Source organism: Pristiophorus japonicus, chromosome 9 (assembly GCF_044704955.1).
Source record: "Pristiophorus japonicus isolate sPriJap1 chromosome 9, sPriJap1.hap1, whole genome shotgun sequence".
NCBI lineage: Eukaryota > Metazoa > Chordata > Chondrichthyes > Pristiophoridae > Pristiophorus > Pristiophorus japonicus.
In genome coordinates this window covers 120736898-120758942 of record NC_091985.1, presented here as the reverse complement: position 1 = coordinate 120758942, position 22045 = coordinate 120736898, and the positions used below count along the sequence as shown (strand labels likewise).

Below are 22045 nucleotides of genomic sequence, written 5' to 3'. Positions count from 1 at the left end.
CCCTCCCTAAATCTCTCCGCCTCTCTACCTCTCTTTCCTCCTTTAAAACCTATCTCTTTGACCAAGCTTTTGGTCATCTGCCGTAATTTCTTCTTATGTGGCTCGGTGTCAAATTTATTTGTTTTGTCTTATAACACTGCTGTGAAGCGCCCTGGGATGTTATACTACATTAACGGCTCTATATAAATACAAGTTGTTGTTGTTTTTGTTGTTGTTGTCCCCATCACCAGTTGTCCCTGTCACAACCACATGTTGTTATGGCCTGGTTTGAGGCGGTGACACCTCCTCTTTGGGTGCTAATCCTGATTCTTGGGACGCTATTGCGGGACGCAGCTGAAGTTCTGGCGCTAGGAAACCGGCATCCTAGGGCCTAAAGGGGAGGTCAGCTGGACCACTCGAAAGCTGAAAGATAATGCAAGGGAGATTAGCAACAGTGTGGAACACTTAAGAGAGATACATTAGTACAAATAAATTGCATTTTAACCACCCACCTGCTTCTTCGGGACGCCTGCTTTCGCTGTCAGAAGTCGGCAGGCGAAAGCATTCAATTTCACGACCGCGGCACTGAGGGGACGTTGCACACTCAGTGACATCACCAGTGGGTGGCGCTAAAGTGCGCAGTGCTAACTCTTAGCGCTGTCAGTAAACCTCAGCTGAAGGTCGCGGGAGGCGCTGCCAACACGGCGCTGAGTCGGTAAGAGCTCAGCAGCCCGTGAGTGCCCATCTCGGGCCCTAACGGGTGGCACTAAGCAAACAAATTGTTAGCCCGACCTGTTTTCAAGAAGTAGGATTAAGCACCTGGAGAAAGATTTTCCTCAGGGTAGGTAGTAGGAGATTTACTATGGTTGGGCCAAAAGAAATTCTGCCATTAACTGAGATTTGCCTTTATTACTTTAATTTATCACCTCTCTTTAAGTCCTTGCGTAAGAGAATGATGAACTCTGGGACATCCACCATTGCTTCTTTGTAGCCAGGTTCAGCCTGGAAATTAACATTGGCTTTATGCATGATGCCAGAGGCAATTAAGCACAACAACTTGTATTTATATAAAACCTTTAAAATAGTAAAACGTCCCAAGATGCTTCACAGGGATGATTATCAAACAAAATTTGGCGCAGTGACACACATGGAAATATTAGGACAAGTGACCAAAAGCTTGGTCAAAGAGGTAGATTTTAAGGTGTACCTTAGAAGAGGAGCGAGAGGTAGAGAAGCAGAGAGGTTTAGGGAGAGAATTCCAGAGCGTAGGGCCTAGACAGATAAAGGCATAGATGTCAATAGTGGAGCGATTAAAATCGAGGATCCACAAGATAGCAGAATTGGAGAAGCACAGATAACTCGAAGGGTTGTTGGGCTGGAGGAGATTACAGAGGTTGGGAGGGGGCATGGCCATGGAGGGATTTGGAAACAAGGGTGAGAATTTATCAGTAAGGGGCAGCCATTTTGGTGGTTCTGTGCTTTGCATGCACTGAGCACCTGGACTAAAATTGCTGCAGTTTTTTTCAGCAGGTGGTATGCTTGAGCTCTCAAACTATGTGGGATGATTATTTGGCATGTAAGCCTGGTTACTATATTGTAGTTAAAGGGGAGCCCACTAAATTGCTGTCTTGACACATTACACGAGTCCTAACCATATGAAATAGGTGTGGGAGCTTATCCAGGTTGTCGTGCTTCAGACAGCTGCTACATTTTGCCGTTGGATATTCATACATCAGATTTTGGGCCCAGTGTAGAGCTGTTACTGATCCTGAACAGAAAAATTGAAAGTCCTGTAGAATTACATTGCTGCCTTCAATGTGATCGATGCACTGAAATATTAGGAGGGCAAAGCGGACATAGCTAATTAACCCCAGAGAATATCTAGAAAGGTAACGTTTTATAACATTTTTGGTACTGTGCTATTAATAATATTTATATGTTCTATTAGAAGTTCTGGATGACGTTATGAGATGCATCATGATGATAATGGTAGTTTTTTTCTTTTTTAAGAACTGATAGCCAATGAAGCTGAGAAATCGGTGTATATTCCACCGTTAGCAACTGTAGGATCAGTACAAGAAGGAGCAGAGAAGACCCACCAGAGATATCAGATGGTACTAGAGGTGTACTCTACACACTCATGCTGTGCCAGTCATCACATCGACTGGTCCAGGCACTGTACCAAGCAATGACTGATCAGCACTGCCATAGGAACATAGGAACAGGAGTAGGCCATTCAGTCCATCGAGCCTACTCCGCTATTCAATGAGATGATGTCTGATTTGTATCCTAACTCCTTCCACCGCCTTGGCTCCATATCCCTTTATACCCTTGGCTAGCTAAAACCTATCACTCTCAGATTTTAAGTTATTAATTGAGCTGGCATCTACTGCTTTTTGTGGGAGTGAGTTCCACACTTTTACTATCATTTGCATGAATAGGGGTTTCCTAGCTCCTCCTGTGAATGGCCTGACTTTGATTTTAAGGTGTGTTCCCTTGTTCTAGACTCCCCCACTAGCAGAAGAAGTTTCTCTCTATCTACCCTAGCAATTCCTTTCAAAATCCTAAAACTTCAATCAAATCACTCCTTAGCCTTCTATATTTCAGGGAATACATGCCTAGTTTATGTAGTCTCTCCTCACGATCTAACTCTTGGATCCCTGGTAACATTCTAGTGAATCTATGCATATTGGGTGGGCCGTGCACTACAACAACAATAACTTGCATTTATATAACGCGTTTAACAAAGTAAAATGTCCCAAGGCGCTTCAGAGGAGCGATTAGCAAACAGAATCTGACACCAAACCACATAAGGAGATATTAGGACAGATGACCAATAGTTTGGTCAAAGAGGTAGGTTTTAAGGAGCGTCATAAAGGTTGAGAGAGAGGTAGAGAGGTAGAAAGGTTTTGGGAGTGAATTCCAGAGCTTAGGGCCTAGGCAGCTGAAGGTGCAACCGCCAATGGTAGAGCGATGAAAATTGGGGATGGGCAAGAATTGGAGGAGCGCAGAGACCTCGGAGGGTTGTAGGGCTGGATAGGGAGTGGCGAGGCCATGCAGGGATTTGAAAACAAGAGTGAGAATTTTTAAATCGAGACATTGCTTAACCTGGAGCTAATGTAAGTCGGCAAGCACATGGGTGATGTATGAATGGGACTTTGTGCGATTAGTATACGGGCAGCAGGGTATTGGATGAGCTGAATTTTATGGAGCTTGCAAGATGGAAGGCTGGCCAAGAGAAATTACCCTGAATAGCTGTGTGAAAAATCAGGATACCCTGTGAACTAAAGAACGAGTGCTGTTCAGACCAGTAGCACATTATTAACAAATGTAAAGGTAGACTGTGTTCTAGGATCGTACAAAAAAAAATCAGAGGAAAATACAATTAGTCAATTAATTGACAATTAATTGACTGCAGCTGTAGTCAAATAAAAGTGAAATGGCTGATTAACCGAAAAATAATCATTGGCTGTTCTTTAAAATTCCCCTGTTCCAGAGCCATACTTGAGTCAATTTGCCATTATAATGAAGCAAATTATAGAATTTGCATAATATGCATGGTCACAAACTTACAATGCAAATGGCATAATCCATGACAAACGTGTCATTCGAGCGCTGGAAATAAATTGATTGTGAAGCATCAATACCCGCAGTTATTGAAGCTCCATCACATGAAATCTCTCTTTGGCGAGACTTTCTTCCTTCAAATGTTGGAATCCAGATCTGTTACACAGCAAAAAAATGCACAATTACAATGCGAAAATTAATTCTCCCATTAAAACGTCATTATTTTAATGTATTTTTCATGACTACATGAATGATTCAGAATCTGCAATATTTATGCACAATGTCTGTAGCCGACGCCTTCGCATTGCTATATCTTCAGAACCTGCATTGTTTTCTAATTAAACTGCTGTGTTAGTTGCTTTTGTGATAGTTACATATTTTTCTCTTGCTATTGATGTCCTTTTGAGTAGAATAAAGACAAGATGCAAGTGTTATGTTGTATTTTCTGAACTTCATTTAAAAATATATTTTTCATGTAAACACATCTATAAACTGACACCTGGTTTATTGCTCACGAGTAGTTTAACAAAATTAAACACCATTCTCCATTTCTTGCTGTGAACTACACTAAACACAACTGTGGATACCTGATTGTCACCGTCAGTCATCATATAATCCGGAATGGGAAGTGTCACTTAACCAATTGAGCTCATTCTAGCCGCACTGGGCAGCTTCCAACAGTTGCTATTATCTAACTGTTCCGGGGGACCCCGACCTGCGAGAAAACACCTCCACAGGTCGGGTATATAAGAGCTGGAGCGGTGGGGTCCTGGTAAAGCAGAAGAGCGGGAAGTACAAGGCGGGGGTGCAGCGAGTGATCAAGGCGGAGGAGCGATGAGAGGTCGTGGCTGAGATTCGGTGGGTGATCGTAGCGGAGGTCCAGCGAATGTTTGGTGCAGAGGTGCAGTGGGAGATCGTGGCGGAGGTATGCGAATATTTGTGGCGGAGGAGCGGTGAGAGATCATGGCGGAGGCGCGGCAAATGAGGGTACGGGGCACAGAAGAGCCGAGGGCCCAGGGACAGCACAGGCCAGCCCGCATTGTGATATGTGTGCACACTAGGTCTCTGCAGCAGAGCAGGTCTCCAGTCGTCCTGGTTAACCCTTTCCACTGGATAAAGGCCTAGCTCTGTCAAGCCCGTGTGGTGGTTGGTGTGCAACGGTCACCACATATTAAAAAAATCTAGGCACAGGCATTTTCCACACCCTCAATTGGAGTTCAGGACTGGAATATCAGGTCCTTCATTGAAACATCTGTGAACTCATGTGGAAGCAAGTCATCCTCGTTCGAGGGACCGGCTATGATGATGATGATGTCGGGGGAGAAATACAACTTACCCGAGACCCAAGACCCGAGTAGTCCTGAGCCCCACCACACGTATTGTCACAGTGTCGGGGTAACAGTATTGTCAGTGTCGGGATAACTGTATTGTCAGTATTGGTGGTGACTGTATTGTCAGTGTCGGGGTAACAGTATTGTCAGTGTCGGGGTAACAGTACTGTCGGTATTGAGGGTAACAGTATTGTCAGTATTGAGGGTAACAGTATTATCAGTGTCGGGGTAACTGTATTGTCAGTGTCGGGGTAATAGTATTGTCAGTGTCGGGGTAACAGTATTGTCAGTGTCAGGGTAACAGTATTGTCAGTGTCAGGGTAACAGTATTGTCAGTGTTGGGGTAACACTGTATTGTCAGTGTCAGGGTAACTGTATTGTCAGTGTGCAAGGAAGGCCTGAACGTCGCCAGTAGAGTGAAGGTCTGAAGAGGGGGAAGGCTCGTGCATGAGTGAGGTTAGGGCCCAAACCTGTGATTGGAGCGGGTCAGAGGCTCACCGCCATTGAGATCACCGGGGAAACGTTGGAGCAGCTGAGTAGGCCAGTGTGGAGCAAGAAGCGAGTGGCCAGTTGGAGGGACTTGACATCAGGGAGGTCAATCTGGAAGGTAAGTCATGATTGGGAATGGGAGATGGACAGTGGGCCATTGCAGTATGGTTTTTAGGGGTGGGAAAATACTTTGTAGGGGTCGAAATTAGGGCCGGGGGGCTTAAACTGTGGGTGGGAGTGTGGGGAAGGGGGGAGGTTGAAGGAGAGAGAGGTGAAGGATGGTAGCAGATGGTCAGAGTAAGGTTTATTCAGGGAGAGCTCCCTGGGGAGCTGCTATCCCATCCGCCATCTTGCTCACTGCCAACCTGGTGACCCTCGATGACCCCGAGACGCAGAGGGCCCACAGCGCCTGGTCTGCCCTCCAAGCCACCATAATCAGTGCTTGCGAAGAGACACTCGGTCACTCAACCAGGAAACACCAGGACTGGTTTGATGAGAATGACCAGGAGATCCAGGATCTAATAAACCGCAAGCACAGGACATTTCTGAACTTAAAGCAACAACCCAACTCAGGAGCAGCAAAGCAGCTCGACAGGCGACCTAAAGTAGATGTTGGGTGGAGAAAGCACAGGAGATTCAGCAGCATGCCAACAACCATGATGTGCGAGGATTCTTCATCGCAGTCGTGTCCACCTATGGCCCAAGCACCCAAGGCCCCATCCCACTGCTGGTCAAGAACAGGGAGACACTCATCAAGGACACCGAGGCAGTCACGACCCGCTGGAAGGAGCACTTCAAAGATCTCCTCAATGTTCTCGACTCCATCCCGGAGCATGCTACCCGCCACCATCTCAGCAAAACCTCAGCCCTGCATGAGGTAAAAAAGGCTATCCATCAGCTCAAGAAGAACAAGGCATTGGGAGCGGATGGAATCCCCGATAAGGCACTAACGTACGGCGGAGAGGCACTATTGGCTCAAATGCATGACCTCATCTCTCTTATCTGGAAGGAGGAGAGCATGCTGGAAGATCTAAGATGCAGTAATCGTTCCCATCTTAAAAAAGGGGGACAAATCCAACTGTGGCAACTACAGAGGAATCTTCCTGCTGACGGCTACTGGGAAAGTCATTGCTAGAATCCTCCTCAACCATCTTCTCCCTGTGGCTGAGGAAACATAGAAACATAGAAATTTACAGCACTGAAGGAGGCCATTCCAGCCCATCGTGTCCGCGCCAGCCAACAAAGAGCCACATGGCCCTTGGTCAGCAGCCCTAAAGGTTACATATAAACCTATGAACAATGACGCAAAGGCAAAGAGCACCCAGCCCAACCAATCTGCCTCACCACAACTGCGACACGCATTATACTAAAACATTCTGCGCTCCACCCCAACCAGAGCCATGTGATCTACTGAGAGAGGCAAAAACCAGATAAAAACCCAGGCCAATTTAGGGAGAAAAAATCTGGGAAAATTCCTCTCTGACCCATCCAGGCGATCGAAACTAGTCCAGGAGATCACCCTGGCCGTATTCTATTCCCTGCAGTACTTACCATTATATCTGCACCGTCCAACAAAAGGTCATCCAGCTCTAGGTCCGTAACCCTGCAGCTTATTGCACTTTAAGTGCCCATTTAACCATCTCTTAAAAGTGGTGAGGGTTTCTGCATCCACCACTTTTCCAGGCAGCGAGTTCCAGATCCTCACAACCATCTGCGTAAAGAAGCCCCCCCTCAAATCCCCTCTAACCCTTCCACCAACCACCTTAAAACTATGCCCCCTCATAATAGACCTCTCCACCAATGGAAATAGACCCTTACTACCCACTATGTCCAGGCCCCTCAATATTTTTTACACCTCAATGAGGTCTCCTCTCAACCTCCTCTGTTCCAATGAGAACAAACCCAGGCTATCCAATCTGTCCTCATAACTAAGATTTTCCATTCCAGGCAGCATCCTAGTAAATCTCCTGTACATCCTCTCTAGTACAATCACGACCTTCCTATAATACGGCGACCAGAACTGCACGCAGTACTCCAGCTGTGGTCTTACCAAAGTATTATACAAGTTAAGCATAACCTCCCTGCTCTTATATTCTATGCCTCGGCCAATAATGGCAAGCATTCCGTATGCATTCTTAACCACCTTATCCACCTGGCCTGCTACTTTCAGGGATAGAAACATAGAAACATAGAAAATAGATGCAGGAGTAGGCCATTCGTATCTGTGGACAAGCACTCCAAGATCCCTGTGTTCATCTACACTATTAAGTGGCCTACCGCTTAATGTGTATACCCTTTCCTTATTAGCCCTCCCAAAGTGCATCACCTCACACTTCTCTGAATTAAATTCCATTTGCCACTGCTCTGCCCACCTGACCAGTATATTGATATCCTCCTGCAGCCCATGACTTTCCTCTTCATTATTAACCGCACAGCCAATTTTAATGTCGTCTGCAAACTTCTTAATCATACTTCCTATATTCAAATCTGAATCATTGATATATACCACGAAAGGCAAGGGTCCTAGTACTGAGCTCTGCAGAACCCCACTGGAAGCATCCTTCCAGTCACAAGAACATCCATCAATCATTACCCTTTGCTTCCTACTTCCAAGCCAATTTTGGATCCAACTTGTCACTTTGCCCTGGATCTCATGGGCTTTAACCTTCATGACCAGTCTACCATGTGGGATCTTATCAAAAGCTTTGCTAAAGTCCATATATACTACATCGTATGCTCTACCCTCATCGACCCTCTTGGTTACCTCCTCAAAAAATTCAATCAGGTTAGTCAAACACGATCTTCCCTTAACAAATCCATGCTGACTGTCCCTAATTAATCCTTGCCTTTCCAAATGTAGATTTATCCTGTCTTTCAGGATTTTTTCCAATAATTTTCCCACCCACTGAGGTTAGGCTGACAGGCCTGCAATTACTCGGCCTATCCCTTTCTCCCTTCTTAAACAAGGGTACTATATTAGCGGTCCTCCAATCCTCCGGCACTATGCCCAGATCCAAAGAGGACTGGAAAATGATGGTCAAGGCCTCTGCTATTTCCTCTTTTACTTCGCTCAACAGCCTGGGATGCATTTCATCCGGGTCTGGGGACTTACCTACTTTCAAAGCTGCTAAACCCCTTAATACTTCCTCTCTCACTATATTTATTTCATCCAGAATATCACACTCTTCCTCGATAGCAGTATCTGCATTACCCCTTTCCTCTGTGAAAACAGATGCAAAGTATTCTTAAGAACCCTCCTAACATCTTCTGCCTCCACACAAAGATTACCCTCATGGTCCCTAATAGGCCCTACCCTTTCTTTAGTTACCCTCTTACTCTTAATATATTTAAAGAACATCTTAAGGTTTTCCTTAATTTTATTGGCCAAGAATTTCTCGTGCTCTCTCTTAGCATTCCTAATATCCTTTTTAATTTTGCCTCTTAATTTTCTATATTCCTCTAAAGATTCTATAGTATTTAGCCGTTGATAAATGACATAAGCACCCCTTTTTTTAATCCTCCGCTGTAAGTCCCTAGACATCCAGGGGGCTCTAGAATTATTTTTCCCAGCCTTTTTCTTTCAGGGCACATGTTTGGCCTGAGCCTTCCGGATCCCCTCCTTAAATGCCTCCCAATGCTCCTCCCGGAGTCACAGTGCAGATACGAGGCATAACGGACATGATCTTCATGGCGCGACAGCTGCAAAGGAAATGCAGGGAACAGCACCAACCCTTGTACATGGCCTTCTTTGACCTCACAAAGGCCTTTGACACTGTTAACCACAAGGGACTATGGAGCTTCCTCCTCCGTTTCGGCTGCCCTTAAAAAGTTTGTCGCCATCCTCCGCCTGTTCCACGATGACACGCAAGCCGTGATCCTGACCAACGGATCCACCACAGACCCAATCCACGTCCAGACTGGGGTCAAGCAGGGCTGAGTCATCGCGCCAACCCTCTTCTCAATTTTCCTCACTGCAATGCTCCATATCACGTTCAACAAGCTCCCCGCTGAAGTGGAACTAAACTATAGAACCAGTGGGAACCTGTTCAACCTTCATCGCCTCCAGGCTAGATCAAAGACTGTCCCATCCTCTGTTGTCGAACTACAGTACATGGATGATGCTTGCGTCTGCTCACATTCAGAGGCTGAACTCCAAGTCAGCGTCAACATCTTCACCGAAGGGCACGAAAGCATGGGCCTTACACTAAACATCCGTAAGACAAAGGTCCTCCACCAACCTGACCCCGCCACAAAGCACTGCCCCCCAGTCATCAAAATCCATGGCGCAGCCTTGGACAACGTGGACCACTTTCCATACCTTGGGAGCCTACTATCAGCAAGGGCAGGCATTGACGACAAGGTCCAACATCGCCTCCAGTGCACCAGCGCAGCCTTCGGCCACCTGAGGAAGAGAGTGTTTGAGGATCAGGCCCTCAAATCTGGCACCAAGCTTATGGTCTACAGGGCTGTAGTGATACCCGCCCTCCTATATGGCTCAGAGACGTGGAACATATACAGCAAACACCTCAAATTGCTGGAGAAATACCACCAACGATGTCTCCGCAAGATCCTGCAAATCTCCTGGGAGGACAGACGCACCAGCGTCAGTGTTCTCAATCAGGCCAACATCCCCAGCATCGAAGCATTGACCACACTCAATCAGCACCATTGGGCGGGCCACATTGTCCGCAAGCCCGACACAAGACTCCCAAGCAAGCACTCTGCTCGGAACTCCTACACGGCAAGCCCCAGGTGGGCAGAGGAAATGTTTCAAGGACACCCTCAAAGCCTCCCTGATAAAGTGCAACATCCCCACCGACACCTGGGAATCCCTGGCCAAAGACCGTCCTAAGTGGAGGAAGAGCATCTGGGAGGGTGCTGAGCATCTCAAGTCTCGTCTCCGAGAGCATGCAGAAAACAAGCACAGACAGCAGAAAGAGCGTGCGGCAAACCAGACACCCCACCCACCCTTTCCTCCAGCGATGTCTGTCCCACCTGTGACAGAGACTGTAATTCCCGTATTGGACTGTACAGTCACCTGAGAACCCACTTTTAGAGTCTTGCAAGTCTTCCTCAATTTTGAGGGACTGCCTATGATTGTCAGTGTCGGGGGTAATAGTATTGTCACAGTGTCGGGGGTAACAGTATTGTCACAGTGTCGGGGGTAACAGTATTGTCACAGTGTCGGGGGGGGTAACAGTATTGTCAGTGTCAGGGTAACAGTATTGTCAGTGTCGGGGTAACAGTATTGTCACAGTGTCGGGGGGTTAACAATATTGTCACGGTGTCGGGGGTAACAGTATTGTCACAGTGTCAGGGGGGTAACAGTATTGTCAGTGTCGGGGGTAACAGTATTGTTACAGCGTTAGGGTAACAGTATTGTCACAGGGTCGGGGGTAACAATATTGTCACAGTGTCGGGGGTAATAGTATTGTCACAATGTTGGGGTAACAGTATTGTCACAGTGTCGGGGGTAATAATATTGTCAGTGTCGGAGGGTAACAGTATTGTCACAGTGTCGGGGTAACAGTATTGTTTGAGCGTTGGGTTAACAGTATTGTCACAGTATCGGGGGTAATAATATTGTCAGTGTCGGGGGTAACAGTATTGTTACAGCGTTGGGGTAACAGTATTGTCACAGTGTCGGGGGTTACAGTATTGTCAGTGTCGGGGGTAACAGTATTGTCACAGTGTCGGGGGTTACAGTATTGTCAGTGTCGGGGGTAACAGTATTGTCACAGTGTCGGGGTAACAGTATTGTCACAGTGTCGGGGGTTACAGTATTGTCAGTGTCGGGGGTAACAGTATTGTCACAGTGTCGGGGTAACAGTATTGTCACAGTGTCGGGGGTAACAGTATTGTCACAGTGTCGGGGGTAATAGTATTGTCACAGTGTCGGGGGTAACAGTATTGTCAGTGTCGGGGGTAACAGTATTGTCACAGTGTCGGAGGGTAACAGTATTGTCACAGGGTCGGGGTAACAGTATTGTCACAGTGTCGGGGGTAACAGTATTGTCACAGTGTCGGGGGTAATAGTATTGTCACAGTGTCGGGGGTAATAGTATTGTCACAGTGTCGGGGGTAATAGTATTGTCACAGTGTCGGGGGTAACAGTATTGTCAGTGTCGGGGGTAACAGTATTGTCACAGTGTCGGAGGGTAACAGTATTGTCACAGGGTCGGGGTAACAGTATTGTCACAGTGTCGGGGGTAACAGTATTGTCACAGTGTCGGGGGTAATAGTATTGTCACAGTGTCGGGGGTAACAGTATTGTCACAGTGTCGGGGGTAACAGTATTGTCACAGTGTCGGAGGGTAACAGTATTGTCACAGGGTCGGGGTAACAGTATTGTCACAGTGTCGGGGGTAACAGTATTGTTACAGGGTCGGAGGGTAACAGTATTGTCACAGTGTTGGGGTAACAGTATTGTCACAGTGTCGGGGGTAATAGTATTGTCAGTGTCGGGGGTAACAGTATTGTCACAGTGTCGGAGGGTAACAGTATTGTCAGTGTCGGGGGTAACAGTATTGTCACAGGGTCGGAGGGTAACAGTATTGTCACAGTGTTGGGGTAACAGTATTGTCACAGTGTCGGGGGTAATAGTATTGTCAGTGTCGGGGGTAACAGTATTGTTACAGCGTTGGGGTAACAGTATTGTCACAGGGTCGGGGGGTAACAGTATTGTCACAGGGCCGGAGGGTAACAGTATTTCACAGTGTTGGGGTAACAGTATTGAAGGTATTCTCTTTGAAGCAGATGACAAGTGGTTAGTTTGATCTGTGCCCTGGTGTGACTGTAAATGTTGTTTCTGGGCATCAAACGAGGTGTCCAGGATATAGCGTCCGGCTGGAAGTTTCGGCAATGGTTTTGCAGAGGTGCAAAAACTTACCGCCTCGCCCTCTGTTTTGACCATCATAATGATGTAAATCGTCATGCACGGCTGTGCTAGTGCCCCAGGTGAAATGTTTGGCCCTAACGCCTGATTTTGCGGCCGCCCCAGGAACCGACGGAAAAAACAGGTGGTCCCAGGGTGCAACAGGAGCAATTGCCGGTATAGTTAAAGGGAGGCTGGAGGATCTTATGTCACAGTTGTCAGTGACTGCCATGGATGCGCACAGAACGCTGGGTGGGTGTACAGTTTAAAGCGGCACTTTTACGTGACTTAATCCTTTGTTTTCAAGGTCAGTAAGAGAGTTCAATCAGGGCAATACTAGTTCGCCAGTAAATCACGCTGGTTGCTGTTGGCAGACGGCTTCAATCTGAAAGAAGGCTTCTTTTCCATGGTGGGCAATGGAATCGAAGAGGTTGCAAACATTTGGGGTGGAGGCCTTCCTCTCCACGGGTTTACAAGGAACATCGCTCATACCTCCACATTTCTCATGCGCAGCGTGTTCGAAGGCTGCGCTTCAGAAAAGTAGTGTTGACAGAGATATGCCAGCTTCTACAGGCAGACCTACAACCTACCAGTGCCAAGGTGAAGGTTACAGTTGCGATGGCCTCCGATGCCTTCGGTTCCTTCCAGGCAGCAGCAGGGTGAATATGCATCATCTCGCAGCACGCTACACATTGCTGCATTCGCCAGGTGACAAGGGCAGAATGGATTTCATAAAGTTCCCAATGAGCATGGACAGCCAAAATGCAAGGGCTCGAGGGTTTGGACGATTTGCAGGCTTCCCCAAGGTTCAAGGTGCCATTGACTGTACATACGTCACCTTGTGAGCACCAACTCAGAATGCAGAGATCTTCCGAAACTGAAAGGGATACCACTCCCTAAACGTTCAGCTGGTCTGCGACCACACTCACAGTCAATGCCCGCTATCCAAGGAGCACACATGGTGCTTTCATCTTGCGTGTCTCACGAATGATTCATCGACAAAGACAAGGACAGAGCTGGCTGATCGGGGACAAAGGATACAGCCGGACCACCTGGATCCTGACCCCCCTCCGGAACCCTATCACAGAAGCCGAACAGCGCTATTATGAGAGCCATACAGTTACCCGTAATCATTGAACAGACAATTGGCGTGCTGAAGCAGTGCTTCCGATGCCTAGACCGCTCTGGAGGCAGCCTTCAATACTCCCCTCAGCAGGTCTCTGAGTTCATTGGGGTGTGCTGCATGCTACACAACTTAGCCATCATGAGGGGACAGGCATTGTCATTGGGGACTGCAGGATCACCTCAGGAGGGAAGGACGGGGAAGACGAGGAAGAGGAGCCTGCTGAGAAACCCATACTGCATCCACCACAACCACAGGGGAGGCAGCGTGGAGATGTGGCCGCAGCAAGAGCCTTACATCAACAGCTCATCATTGCTTGAATGGGAAAGGGGAGGTCGGAGTGTTGCCTCGCTAATCTATGCCACCATACTGGTTATTCTACAGCTGATTCTGCAAATGAGACACAAGACAGCAATGTCAAAGGTCAAACAACAATTTTTAGCAAGGTGCAACAGTTTCAATTTCCCCTTCTCCAGAACCCAAATCTACACAATGGTTAAAGACTTATGAACACAGAACTGATCCCTGCAGTCAGCAGCATGTAAATTAACATAAATCTGCTCCCTGCACTCAGCAAAATCTAAAGTAACACAAAATTGCACTGTGCAGTGAACAATATGTGAAAGAACACAAGACTGCTTCATGCAGTGAATAAAATGTAAAGTTACACTACACTGCTTCGTGCAGCAACACCATTGAACAAGGGTGCATTTTTATCACACAACTATGTACAATGTGGACAATGGCACAGGCATTCATGGCAATGAAGTGTTGCCAGCCCTTCATGGGTTTTCATGAGATTTTCCCTCCGCCCTTCCCTTCAACTCCCTCCCATGGCAGCTCCTCCTCCTCAATGAGGCCTTGAGGCATGCAACAAGGCTGCTAGAGGGCTGCTGTGTTAGGGGGCCAGACAATACAGACGGCGTCTGAGGATGCAGTGGACCAGTTTTTGGCCTGGAAGGCCCGGCTTTCAACTGGGGCACCTCTTCCTTGGCGTCACCAGTCACAGGTGGCTGAGGTGTCAACCGTGTATGGTGCATGGTTGATGAGTGAGTGGTAGGAGCCGAAATGCGACCATCTCTCATTTCCCTGGTGCCACTGACTCTCCAACGGGGCTGTACCTTAGCAACTGGAACACCATGATCTAGACTTTCCCTCAAGCCCCTCACGCCCGATTGCCTGCTGAGAAGACCTGCAACGTTCGGTGAGTAACGCTGGTGAGAATTTCCATTTTTTTGTTTAAAGTAATTAAAACTAAATTGCACGGCGAGAAAATGGGCATTGCACACTCATTGCCGGCAGTTTTCTCGGCGGTGAAGTGGAAAGTTAGTAACATGGGCGGTTGTTACCAGAATGGATGATAAGTACTAAAATTTAGTCCGAGGCTGCGGTTGGGCCTAGGGAGGGGGGAAAACTTTTTTAAAAATTCAATAAAAAAAAATAAAAACATACAAAGCATTGGCAAGACATTTTTAGATCTAATCACCATTTTAAAATTTTTTTAAAAAGTAAAGAACCTTTAACTTACCTTTCTTTGCTGACTACTCACCTACTGCCCTGTTTAAGCAGCTTTCACAGGGCGGTTCTCTCGGCGATCTGGATGTCAGCGGTTGAGGCCAAACTTACGCCCTGACGGTTGTTCTCGGCGTTGCACGTGGGCGGTTTGGTCCCGGCGGGCGTGTTCAGATGTGGGCGATAACATGAAAAAACTTAAGGGAAAACTTTCGCCAGGCAGAAAAACAGCTGTGCCGCCGAGAAAATCACCGAAAATGAAAGCGAAAGTCTAGCCCGATGTGTCCCCACAACTTGTTGGCCTGCTTTGGCACCGTCACTTCCCCATGGGACAGTGGGGAATGCAGAGAGTATGGAATCAAACATGGACTGCATCACCTGCCCAAGCTGAAGCAAAGCTTGTGCCTGTGATGCGCCAGAATCTGCGGCATGATCAAGGGCAGGCGCCACACTCTCTGGAACTCTACTGTCGCTTCTAGAGGCCACCAGCCTCTGTGTGTGGGCAATGATGGCCTCGCTGGACTCACGACTCAGAACAACAATCTGCGACGCTGCCTCTGCAACAGTCGCAGTGAACTTGTCAATGCTCGCTGGGATCTGTCCCAATGCATCAATGAGGTCACAGTGCATCACTGTGGCTTCCCTGGACATTTCCACCAAGTCCAGTTCAATGTCTGCCTGTCTTTGAGCAGACCGTCTTTGCCAACTCACCCTCCAGGGAGCTGGCCTGCGAGATTCCACCCCGGCACTGTAGGCTATACTTCACAGGGACGAGGAGCCTCTGACTCCTCAAAGACCGGGAAGTCAGCATCGTCCCTAGATGAACTGCGTGCCGACGGGGCAACGGGTGGGCTCTGATGCTCCGTCTGAGCAGCCTCTTCCAGTCCCTCGTCATCTGCAGCATGGTCTGATGTGGAGGCCTCCCTCGAGGGATGCTGCACCTCTGGTTGGTCAGCTGGAAGTAGAGAACAACAGACGAGTGGTTAGCAGCAGGGGAGGGGGCAAGGTGACATGAGGGAAGTGGCATTGCACAGGTTCATTTGAAGGGCCACCGCAACTCTATATCTCTCAATGCCGTGTCTTGAGTCACGCCATCCATTTACATACCCTCAATACACAAAGGGGACTCCAATGAGGGCAGAGATCCTCTCCTCCACATCCATCAGCGGGATTGTTTGAGGAGGACCCATGCCTGTCCATAGCTGCTCCCTTCGATTCTGGGAGTGCTTGGACTGCAAAGAGAAAAATAGGAAGGGTTCAAAAAAGGTTTCTCTGCTGTTGTGCCACATATGCCTTCCACAGTAGAATAGGTGATAGTGTGTGAATGTTCTAGTGGCCTCCGTTCAATCTATTTGGATCTTGCATGTGCTTCGTCAGTATGTATTCGCAGGTTTCTACAAGTTTCTACAAAAGTTTCTACAAGTACGTAAAAAGAAAAAGATTAGTGAAGACAAATGTAGGTCCTTTACAGATAGAAACGGGAGAATTTGTAATGGGGAACAAGGAAATGGCAGAACAATTAAATAAATACTTCGGTTCTGTCTTCACAGAAGAGGACACAAATAACGTCCCAGAAATGTTAGGGAACCAAGGGTCTAGTGAGCAAGAGGAATGAAAGGAAATGATTATTAGTAAAAAAATAGTGCTGGAGAAACTATTGGGACTGAAGGCTGATAAATCCCCAGGGCCTGATGATCTGCATCCCTGAGTACGAAAAGAGGTAGCCATGGAAATAGTAGATGCATTGGTTGTCATATTCCAAAATTCTAGAGATTATGGAACAGTTCCTGCAGATTGGAGGGTGGCAAATGTAACCCCACTATTTATAAAAGGAGGGAGAGAGAAAACAGGGAACTGCAGACCAGTTAGCCTAACATCAGTAGTAGGGAAAATGCTAGAGTCTATTATAAAGGATGTGATAACGGCACACTTAGATAATATCAACAGGATTAAACAAAGTCAACATGGATTTATTAAAGGAAAATCATGTTTGACAAACCTACTGGAGTTTTTTGAGGATGTAACTGATAGAATAGATAAGAGAGAACCAGTGGATGTAGTGTATTTGGATTTTTAGAAGGCCTTTGATAAAGTCCCACATAAGAAGTTATTGTGCAAAATTAAAGCACATAGGATTGAGGGTAATGTACTGGCATGGATTGAAAATTGGTTAACTGACAGGAAACAGAGAGTAGGAATAAATGGGTCATTTTCGGGGTGGCGGGCAGGGATCAGTGCTTGGGCCCCAACTATTCACAATATATATAAATGATTTGGATGAGGGAACCAAATGTAATATTTCCAAGTTTGCTGACGACACAAAACTAAGTGGGATTGTGAGTTGTGAGGAGGATGCAAAGACACTGCAAGATGATTTAAATAGGTTGCGTGAGTGGGCAAACACATGGCAGCTGCAGTATAATGTGAATAAATGTGAAGTTATCCACTTTGGTAGGAAAAACATAAGGGCAAAGTATTATTTAAATGGTGATGGCTTGGGAAGTGTCGATGTACAGAGGGACCTGGGTGTCCTTGTACACCAGTCATTGAAAGCAAACATGCAGGTGCAGCGAGCAGTTAGGAAAGCAAATGATATGTTGGCCTTCATTGCAAGAGAATTTACATACAGGAGCAAGGATGTCTAACTACAGTTATACAGGGCCTTGGTGAGACCGCACCTGGAGTATTGTGTGCAGTTTTGGTTTCCTTACATAAGAAAGGATATACTTGACATAGAGGGAGTGCAGCGAAGGACTGATTCCTGGGACGGCAGGACTGTCGTATGAGGAGAGATTGGGTCAACTAGGCCTGTATTCACTAGAGTTTAGAAGAATGAGAGGGGATCTCATTGAAACGTATAAAATTCTGATTGGGTTGGATAGACTGGATGTGGGGAGGATGTTTCCCCTGGCTGGGAAGTCTGGAACAAGGGGGTCACAGTCTGAGGATACGGGGAAGGAAATTTAGGACCGAGATGAGGAGAAATGTTTTCATTCAGAGGGTGGTGATCCTGTGGAATTCTCTACCACAGAAGGCTGTGGAGGCCAGGTCACTGAATATATTTAAGAGGAAGCTAGATAGATTTCTAGAAACAAAAGGCATCAAGGGGGATAAGCGGGAATATGGTGTTGAGATAGAGGATCAGCCATGGTCATATTGAATGGCGGTGCAAATACGAAGGGCCGAATGGCCTACTACTGCTCCTATTTTCTATGTTAGAGGCATCTAACATGGGGGCCTTAAGTGATCTTTCAAAAAGCGATAGGAGCAGTTGGAGTGTATTGCAATGGACAATAATAATGATATAAATAATGTACATAGATCATTAAAAGCCAATGGGTGGCAAAGTAAGCCTTCATCTTTGTTATGCATTGTGAGAGCCACTCCACAGAGTGTTGTGAGGGACCAGATGCATGACAAACTTCACATAATGTTTGAGATTAATGTTAGAAGTCATGGAGGCATGCATAGATGCAAATGATACTCACGCTGATGATTCTCGTAAGGTCGTTGAACTTTTTTCTGCACTGTGTGCCAGTCCTGGGAAAAGTGCCTGCATCAGACACCTCCTATGCAATGTCCCTCTATGTGCGTTTAAACACAGGAGGGAGTGGCCCGGCTCCCCCAACAACATAAGAACATAACATAAGAACATAATAGGAGTAGGAGTAGGCCATTTGGCCCCTCGAGCCTGCTCCACCATTCAATAAGATTATGGCTGATCTGATCTTGGCCTCAACTTCACTTCCCTGCCCGCTCCCCATAATCCTTGGCCCCCTTATTGTTCAAAAATCTGTCTATCTCCACCTTAAATATATTCAGTGACCCAGTCTCCACAGCTCTCTGGTGTACAGAATTCCAAAGATTCGCGACCCTCAGAGAAGAAATTCCTCGTCATTTCCATTTTAAATGGGTGACCCCTTATTCTGAAACTATGCCACCTTGTTCTAGATTCCCCCACGAGGGGAAACATCCTCTCTGCATCTACCGTGTCAAGACCCCTCGGAATCTTATACGTTTCAATAAGATCACCTCTCAATCTTCTAAATTCCAATGAGTATAGGCCCCAAACTGCTCAATCTTTCTTCATAAGACAATCCCTTCATCGCAAGAATCAACCTCGTGAACCTTCTCTGAACTGCCTCCAATGCAAGTATATCCCTCCTTAAATAAGGAGACCAAAACTGTACGCAGTACTCTAGGTGTGGTCTCACCAACGCCCTGTACAGTTGTAGCAGGACATTCCTACTTTTATACTCCATCCCCCTTGCAATAAAGGTCAACATTTAATTTGCCTTGCTAATTACTTGCCGTACCTGCATGCTAACTTTTTCTGTTTCATGTGGAGATAGACAGATAAGGGAATCAAGGGTTCTGGGGAGAGGACAGGGAAGTGGAGTTGAGGCCAAGATCAGGTCAGCCATGATCTTATTGAATGACGGAGCAGATTCGAGGGGCTAGATGGCCTACTCCTGCTCCTATTTCTTATGTTCTTATGTACAATGGCCCCCAGATCCTTCAGTACCAGAACATTTTGTAATCTCTCCCCATTTAAATAATAATTTGCTTTTTTATTTTTCCTATCAAAGTGCATACCTCACATTTTCCACATTATACTCCATCTACCAAATTTGTGGCCACTCACTTAGCCTATTGCAGATTATTTGCATCCTCCTCACAACTTGCTTTCCCGCCTATCTTTGTATCATCAGCAAATTTGGCTTCATCCAAGTCATTAATATAATAAAAATCATTAATAACCTAGGTGTCATATTTGACCCTGAAATGAGTTTCCAGCCACATATCCACAGCATAACTAAAACCGCCTTCTTCCACCTCCGTAACATTGCCCGCCTCCGCCCCTGCCTCAGCTGTTCTGCTGCTTAAACCCTCATTCATGCCTTTGTTACCTCTAGACTTGGCTACTCCAACTCACCCCTGGCCGGCCTCCCACATTCTACTCTATGTAAACCAAATCTCAGCAGCCCGTGCACTAACTTGCACCAAGTCACGATCACCCATCACCCCTGTGCTTTCTGACCTACATTGGCTCCCGGTTAAAAAACGCCTCGATTTTAAAATTCTCATCCTTATTTACAAATCACTCCATGGCCTTGCCCCTCCCTATCTCTAATCTTTTTCAGCCTCACAACACCACAAGATGCCCGCACTCCTCAAATGTTGTCCTCTTGAACATCCCTCATTATAACTGTTCAACCATCGGTGGCCGTGCCTTCAGCTGTTTGGGCCCTAAGCTCTGGAATTCCCTCCCTAAACCCCTCCGCCTCTCTACCTCTCTTTCCTCCTTTAACATGCTCCTTAAAACCTACCTCTTTAAACAAGCTTTTGGTCATCTGCCTTAATTTCTTCTTTTGTGGCTCGGTGCCAAATTTATCTGTTTTGTCTAGTGACACTGTTGTGAAGCACCTTGGGACATTTTACTACATTAAAGGCGCTATATAAATAAAAGCTATTATTATTATTGTAAATAGTTGAGATGGAGCGAGATGGAATGAGGCCCACCTCCTCTCCACCACGCTCACCAAGGCTTCACTAGCCTCCTGGCTGAAGCGCCTGGCACACTGCCTTCCTTCCTGCTCCTCCATCTCAGCAGAAGTAGCTGAAGTGGGGCGATTTAAATGTACATGTGCACTTAAAGCTGGCATGCCCTGCATTTGCATTTGCAACCAGAAAAGAAATCAAGATGAAAGAAAAAATATCAATGCACCTGCGTAAAATGGCCGCCTCCTTCAAGACCGAAAGTTTTTGCTCGGGCACACAAAGTCATGTCGTGCAATGCCTGGCTTAACACCAATGCTCCTCCAGATCAGTTTTTTGCCAAAAATTCCTGACGAGGGCGCAAAGTATTTTCCGGCCCCAACATTTGCCCCAAAATAAAAAAGCCGAAAATCAGCCCCATATCTTTTGTTGTGTATACCATGCAAGTTATGTATAATGATTATTTGTTATAATTACTTCTTCATTAAGGAGAGATAAGTGTAACAGAGCTCTCCCTCGTGGACTACTGGTGTACTGCAACTACTAATGTAAATAATAAAGGATCATGTGGCAAAGACACATGATAGTTTCTGTTAAGAGCCATCTTGTGTAGCGTGTGCATCTTAGTGATGTCGTAAGAATATACATGAGGGTAAACTTATTGTCACTGTGTCGGGGGTAACAGTATTGTCACAGTGTCGGGGGTTAACATTATTGACACAGTGTGGGGGGTAACAGTATTGTCAGTGTCGGGGGTAACAGTATTGTCAGTGTGGGGGGGGCTAACAGTATTGTCACAGTGTCAGAGGTGTAATAGAGGTCCCCCTCGTGGACTACTGCTCCACCTAATGGACTACTGATGTACTGCAACTACTGAAGTAAATAATAAAGGATCATGTGGCAAAGTCACATGATGACAGTTTACGTTAAGAGCCATCTAGTGTAGAGTGTGCTTCTTAGTGATGTCATAAGAATATATCACATTGGCAACGCGGATAGGATAATCGGATTCCCTCACTGAAATTTGTGTTGGTGGATTATCCTACCAACAAAGAAACTGTGAGAGGTTCTTTGTTTTGCAGAACAGCTAAAAATACAAGATAAGTTACAAGCATGCTTGACTGAACTGTCGACATTGACTGAGTCCAGATGGCTGCTCCCATGGGAATAATAAGATGTTTGGGTGAGTTCCATCGCGAACGAAAGGCTTTCAGAGCCTTTGTGGCTTGGCTAGAAATGCTTTTCACCGTGAATAGTATCGTCGAAGTCCCCGATGATGAAAACCGTAGCCGGATGGTTTTGGAAAGGAAACGGGCTATTTTCTTGACTGAAGCAGGCCCTGAGGTCTATGAAACCCTGAAAAATGTGTTTGTTCCCATCAAGCCAAAGAACACACCACTGAAAGAGATTCTAGCACTACAGTCCTGAGCCACTGGAAATTGCTGAAAGTTATTGTTTTCGAAAATGAAATCAATTAATTGGCAGGGTATCAGTGAGTACATTGTAGCTTCAAAAATCTATCCATTCACTGTCATTTCGGAAACTTTCAGGACCGAGCATTGTGTGACTACTTTGTTTGTGGGCAGCGATAGATTATGGATGCCTCGGGCCCTGGGCAGTATCCGGCCATGGGTCCCCTACTCCCATTCACAACCTGCAATAATTGGTATT

The 22045-nt window shown here is 46.4% G+C and overlaps 1 long non-coding RNA gene across 2 annotated transcripts in view; it reads right to left on the bottom strand.

Annotated features, from left to right (window-relative positions):
• The window catches only part of LOC139273203 (uncharacterized), a 48613-nt gene that overhangs the window by 5667 nt on the left and 20901 nt on the right, over positions 1 to 22045 (bottom strand). Inside the window, exons 2-3 of one of the 2 annotated variants that reach the window (XR_011595035.1) lie at positions 15587 to 15830; positions 3553 to 3702 (exon numbers count right to left, since the gene is read on the bottom strand). This is a non-coding gene — a long non-coding RNA (uncharacterized lncRNA). Of the gene's footprint in view, positions 1 to 3455; positions 3703 to 15586; positions 15831 to 22045 lie in introns of those variants that run through there. The other variant, XR_011595034.1, reaches the window with a different exon arrangement.